We start from the raw sequence: 6,291 nt of genomic DNA on the forward strand, positions 1-6,291 counted from the left end.
TGCCGTGCTGGCCCGCGGGCCGTGCCGTGCTTGGCCCGCGGGCCTAGACCGGGCCGTGCCGGCCCAGGCCCGAAGCGGGCCGTGCCCGGCACGGCCCAGGCCCGAAGCGGGCCGTGCCCGGCACGGCCCGCTGGCCAGGAACCTCTAGCCCAGCACGGCCCTATCAAAGGGGCCGTGCCAGGCACGGCCCGGCACTGTAGCTGGCGGGCCGTGCCTGGCACGGCCCGCTTCGTGCCGTGCCGGGCCGGGCCGTGGGCGGCCCGGCCCAGTGCCCATCTCTAGCTGAGGGAGAAGGGCACGGCCCGCTTCGTGCCGTGCCGGGCCGGGCCGTGGGCGGCCCGGCCCAGTGCCCATCTCTAGCTGAGGGAGAAGGGCGCTCAAAAAGAGTCCCTGTAGTTCGATATAATTACCAAATATATCACCTTTTCAGTACGAAAGCAATCCTTAAGTTTGAGATATTTACCGCACCGCTACGCCCACGGTAAACTAGAACCGGTTGCCGCTGGACAAATCTAATGGCTAATGCTGAATAGAGCAATAGTGAAAAGACAATAATGCCCCTTAGAGTACCCCCAACAAAACCCATCAATGAATGGTTTTCTTGACAAAAGACAATGGGAGATCTTTCGACAGGTCACCCGGAAGCCACGGGAAAGCCGCTTCGTGAGCCTGGTGTCTTCTTTGCTTTAATTGTCGCGTGCTCGCTGAAACATTTCGGTCGAACACCTACTGGGCGTCTGTTCTGTTTCGTTCCTAGTCGGTGCTCCGCTTCGCTCTTCCAATCGGTGGCCGCTGCCGGCGACTACCTCCCTTGCTCCTCTGGGATTCAAGGCCCTCTCCTTGGTAAGCCATGTCCAGTGCTCATGCCGGTGGGGGAAGGACGCGATCGTGGGAGGGGGTGGTTTAGGGCCGCCGCCAGCCGCAGTGGCTAACCCCCAAAATCACGTAGGAGGAGATTGCGGATCTTCAAAACCTTTTTCCAGATGTCCGGGTATTGCCGGAAAAGGAGATGGAGATGGCTCGACGGAAGTGGGAGACAACGGCGATTGTAGCCAAAATCATACGGCGCCGGGTTCCAATCGATCTGGTAGCCAAGGCATTCAAGGAGAAATGCAGATTGGAGCGTGATCAGAAAGCCCTATATGGCCCATGGATGCTAGCCACTAGAAAGCGCGATCCTGGGGCAAGCTCCCAAGTGGGGGCGAGGAAGACGATGAACGTGTCAACTCGCCCCGAAGTGCCAGACTCGTCCTCGGCTCGGTCCGTTCTACAGCCTCCTCCATTGAACTCGGAGGGTCGGCGCTTAGCCACCATCCGCTGATCGAGTGACTACCAAAGCCAGTGTGCGCGGGAAATAGCTTCAGGTTCCTCTCGGGATCGGGCCAGGTTATGGAAGGCCACCATAGGGCTCTACCTCAGATGTCAGTAGAACAACCTAAACGAAAGCTAAGATAAGAAGAAACGAGTAATCTTGCGCCACATTGCTCTGATTTGGCGGTTTTCTTGGTTTCTTTGGTAGATTTCGTTAATCGTCTCAACGTGCTGAGAGGAAAGGCATGGCCGCCATGAATTCGTGGTCCTGTAAGAGGTAATGAAGAGCTTCCAATGACAAATAAAAACCTCTCTTTTCTTCATTGGTGAGTTAATCTGATACATTGGAATGGTACTAGAGGAGCTACAAGAATGGATTTTTGTGGCATGACCTCTCCTAGGATGATCTTGTGCTCCTAGCTCACGGGAATGAGTTTGTCCTCGAGGATTCTGAGCTCTTGGTCAATCCCTTTGGGTACTTCGAAATTAAAAAAAAGGCTAGCAAAAGATTTTTTTTTTTTTTTTGAATTGGTTATTGAAATAGAAAACTAAGAAATGTTGCATTCTGAAGTGCTCTTCTTCCTGCAGTGCAACCTGGTAAGCTAGAACTTTTAGTGCTCTCTTTCATACTTAATTTTATATACTGCATTTTTTTTCTGTTTGAGGCAGTTGCCTGAAGATTCTTTGTTAATTTGAATCTGTGGTAGTACCAAATACTAGGTAATGGGTGAACTAGGTATTTTTGTTTTGGACTAGTTGAAAGATAAAATGTGCTAGATTCTTATTAGAGTTCAGGACTCTTATATCTATAATTTTCTCTTTGGATACTGCTTATGGAATTACTTTTTATAGCTGAGCAGATTCTTGGTTGTTAAAGTTTTATGTATTTGCCTTTGCTTGTTCTTTTGGATGAATCACCTAGATATTTGAAAATCTATTTTCCTGAAAAAAATCATATATAAATGTGTTGCTTGTCAAAACCAATTACCATTTGCTTTTCTGTCAAATGATCATATATTGCTTTGACTAACTGTGCTACTTTTGGATTTAGACTCTGGCAACAGTGATTCTGCATGGTGCCGCCACAAAAGTTCCTCCCTCCCTCCTATATAGCAGATGTGAAGCTAATATATAATTCAAAGTAGTTCTTTTTATTTGCAGAATTTTTGAATTTCTAGTTTTCAGATATGGGTGCTAATCATGAGGAAAGATGGATGCCATTTTTACTAGAATCAGGAAGTGGTTCGGGGTTCCTTGGATCTGATGATGCCATTTTACCTTGTTGGACTAAGGGTAAAGCTGTAAAGGTGATGCTTGGAATAATAACGTGATAATTTATAGGATTTTTTGCATGAATACCCTCCTAAATATCGAATTTTGCATGAATACCTTTCCAAATTACTATTTACATGTATATCCTCATAAAACACTTGTTTTGCTATTCTATCCCTTTTTTATCCTTGTTTTTGCATATGTACCCATGTCATCTAACATCTTTAAAAAATTAACAGTTTCAAATTAAAACAACTAAAATATTCTTACTAAGTAAATATGCAAAAAAAAAAAAAAATTATAAAGTGATCGCGATGAGGGACAAAAAAGTAATTTTATTTTATTTTTAATTAAAATAAATATAGTTTTTATTAATGGTGTTAGAAGAACCATTATGTTAGGGGTATTTGTGCAAAAATAGTGTTTTATGAGGGTACAAAAATAAATATAAATTTTAAGAGGGTATTCACGCAAATTTGAATTTTTAGAAGGGTATTAATGCAAAAAACCCTAATTTATATTCTCTCTAAGGTTTGGGGCCTGCAGTGCATTGACAGCTTAGGTAGATGCTTGCTTGACCTTCTCCTTATGCTTATATCCTGTACACATGTTAGACCAGAACAACTTGGAATGAGTTCCATTTGTTTAAATTAATAAGAAGCACCAAGTTTGCAGGATCATATTATAATCCATCTTCTATGCAAAGATTAAAAAAAAAAAACTACGTGTATGCTGCCTGGTAGACTGCTGTTCGATCTTAATGAACTCAATGCACTATTGAGTTTTCATTCTTGTCAGATGGCCGAGAGGATAAAACAAGAATTGGCATATGGACTACTTTTTATAGAAGGAAAACTGTTTATCAGTAATCATTCCTTTGTTCTTTTTGTGTTGCTTTTTTGTGTTTATATTTCAGTAGTGTTTCGTACTGATTGTTTTGTCCTTCTTAGTTGCTATTCATTTTGCTGTCGATTCTCTTGGTGGAATGAAACATTCTTGATTTTAATATTACTGTAGCACTGAATACTAATAAATCCAGAATATGCGGGTGCTGCATTTCACCAGATGCCAAAAGGGATAAGGAAAAGGTTGTGGATTTGTCATGATCAAAATGCCTCCCTCAAACAATTAGAATGACATCCAACAGGCAGCCCAAGAAAGAAACAATGAGGTCACCTATTTCAGATGGCCCAAGGAACTCTTCAGCAGGGTCAGAGAGCCAGTCATCTAAATGTGGAAGCAGAAGAATAACTGATGCTTCTTTGGTAAAAGGTACATCGGCGGGGCTAGAATCGTTCGGAGAAGAAAAGGCATATGGTGATTAAATTTGAGGAAGTTCAACAGCATCCTTTGCCTTCCTTTTATAATCCTTTTATCTGTTGCCAACTTATGCCTGTAAGTGGAGGAATAGAGTGCAGAAATGTTGCTATGGGTTGGACAAATGGGTTCAACCAGCCTTAAACCCCCAGCCAATAGGCTGAAACAACTGCAGTCAAAAAACATGAATGTTTTTTATTCTTTTTTGCCATAACAACAGCATTTAGGGGGATGCTTTCTTACTTGAGAAATCCATTGTAAAATTTACATAATCTATGTGCTGTTCCATTGCTTATTGCTTTTTTTATAAACCTTCGCTATTGTTAAGTTCGAATGCTACACAGCTGGTTCTTTTGCCATTTCTTTCTTCATGCTGAAATGGTTTTCTCTCTGCATCTCTAATCTAAGCTTGGACACCATCCTTTTGGATTGAACTTGAGTGTTGACATGCCACAACTTGCTGCGACCAATAATTATATTGGGATTCATTATTTGCATAGTAGTAATCAACAAACTAGAAAGTCTGAGGAATTATTTTCATACTAGTAATTGCTTTTTTTTTTTGTGTGTGGTGACAAGTGTTTTATCCTATTCTGCAGATAAATTTGTAAAGCTATTGGCAAACTGTTTACTTTTATAAGTTATCTGCGGCTCTTGCCTCCCTCATGGATTATTAAGATTTTTGTCCTTGTATATGATAAGAAGCATAATGCGCAACGGCATCTCGATATCGGGTCCCATACCGGTGTCATTTTGTTACTGTGTCGATACGCTTAGTACGGGAGCCGGTTCGGTATATCGAGTGTTGATACGCCTTCCATACCACAATATCGGTACCGAACCGGTATCATACGGTATACTTTGTACCATCTAGTTCGGTATAGCAGTATAGCATACTTTGCTGTGCAGGTAAGCTATATATGTTGATATATGTTGCTAAGGAAAACTTTTGTAGGGGGTGACTAGGTTTGAAGTGATTATAAGGAAACCTGATTCTAACACTTGCTTTTATTTTCACTTGCACTGCCGGTCTACCTTAATCACGGAATTGGTCATTTTGAACCTCAGGGCATGATTGATTGGGCAGAGACTCGCTTTTCTGACATGATTTCATCCCCCACCAGCCGAAATCCTTTTTTTTTAGGTCTAGTTCGTCTCAGGGCAAAAGGTGACTTCAGATCATTTGGGGACTACCAAATGCCTGAAAGTCACTTCTTGGATATCTGAAATGGCTTCAACTGCCCACTTAGGCTATGTTTGAAAAATCTAGCAGAATTGGGCTGAATTTTGTATAGTTTTTTTTTGTGAAGGCCCATCTTAGTCTTGCATAAATTCCATCTATGGGCATGTTGAACTCAAGGATGCAAAAAAAAAAAAAAAAAAAATCTATGGAAGTCTTCTTTTTTTTTTCCTCTCTCTCTCTCTCTCTCTCTCTCTCTCTCTCTCTCTCATAAGATTTAGGCTGGAAAGGGGTTGGGTTTATATGGGCTTTATTTAAATAATCTGTGTAACCCATAATCCAGTAAGAAATCTAGCCCAATCTTACTGGATTTTTCCCAACAACCTCTTAATGGTTAACCAACAATCTTTAATCAGGACCATCAAGTGTTGTCCCAACTATTTGGTGCCAGCAAATTTAAAGGAGCTATCTGCTCAATTACGAAATTGTCACTCTAGAAAAAAGACGAAGGTTGACTTGAAATGAAGTAATAGTAGGTGCAATTGCATTGAAAATAATTGAAGATCTGGCAATTTAGAGGTGGTGGAGGAGAAATGCACGCATAAGGTGGCGAGATGGCATAATAAGAGTGCATTGATTTACCATGGATACGATTCTTTGTGAAGGGCGATGCATTATTCTGTGGTCAATGAAAGCCGGAACCTTGTGCATGACTCAAGAGTCCCCCATTGAGTCCACGTCTTGCTTTATTTATGTGAACATGCTTGCATGCAACGTATATATTGAAGTCAGAAACTTTATCAACTTTGGACTATCGAACCAAGGAAGTTTGAGGCAATGCTTTCCCTGGGCTATGTTAAAATTTTTAGATGAATGATAGATACTCTTGATGTTTTGTTCCTGAAAAGAAAATTGATGCTCTTGCTGGTTATTAACTTCTAGGGTTGAAAACCTTTCAGTACATGGCTTCAAGTGAAATTAGAGTAAGACAATTGAAGTCCCTTACACTCGATCCTGTTGATCAGGCCAGCTACATTCAATTTCACTCTTCTCCTGCTTGATTCTTGCATTTGTGAAATTTATAATTGCAATTGCCGTATTCAAGTTTGATGCAGTACTTCCACAGTGTGGGTGCTCTGCTACGCTGTTGCTCTGGATTTTTTTTTTTTAATTTATTATTTAAACGATATATGAGCATGGGTGGCAAAATA

The 6,291-nt window shown here is 41.7% G+C and overlaps 1 long non-coding RNA gene across 2 annotated transcripts; it reads left to right on the top strand.

Annotated features, from left to right (window-relative positions):
• The first annotated feature begins 448 nt into the window (after positions 1 to 448).
• LOC103715384 lies at positions 449 to 4,257 on the top strand. 2 transcript variants are annotated; one of them, XR_003387215.2, is made up of 2 exons: positions 449 to 2,618; positions 3,623 to 4,257. It is a non-coding gene; the product is annotated as an uncharacterized LOC103715384 (long non-coding RNA). The 2 variants fall into 2 exon arrangements; XR_003387216.2 differs by having other exon boundaries at positions 3,649 to 4,257.
• The last annotated feature ends 2,034 nt before the right edge of the window (positions 4,258 to 6,291 follow it).

Source organism: Phoenix dactylifera, unplaced genomic scaffold (assembly GCF_009389715.1).
Source record: "Phoenix dactylifera cultivar Barhee BC4 unplaced genomic scaffold, palm_55x_up_171113_PBpolish2nd_filt_p 000346F, whole genome shotgun sequence".
Lineage (NCBI taxonomy): Eukaryota > Viridiplantae > Streptophyta > Magnoliopsida > Arecales > Arecaceae > Phoenix > Phoenix dactylifera.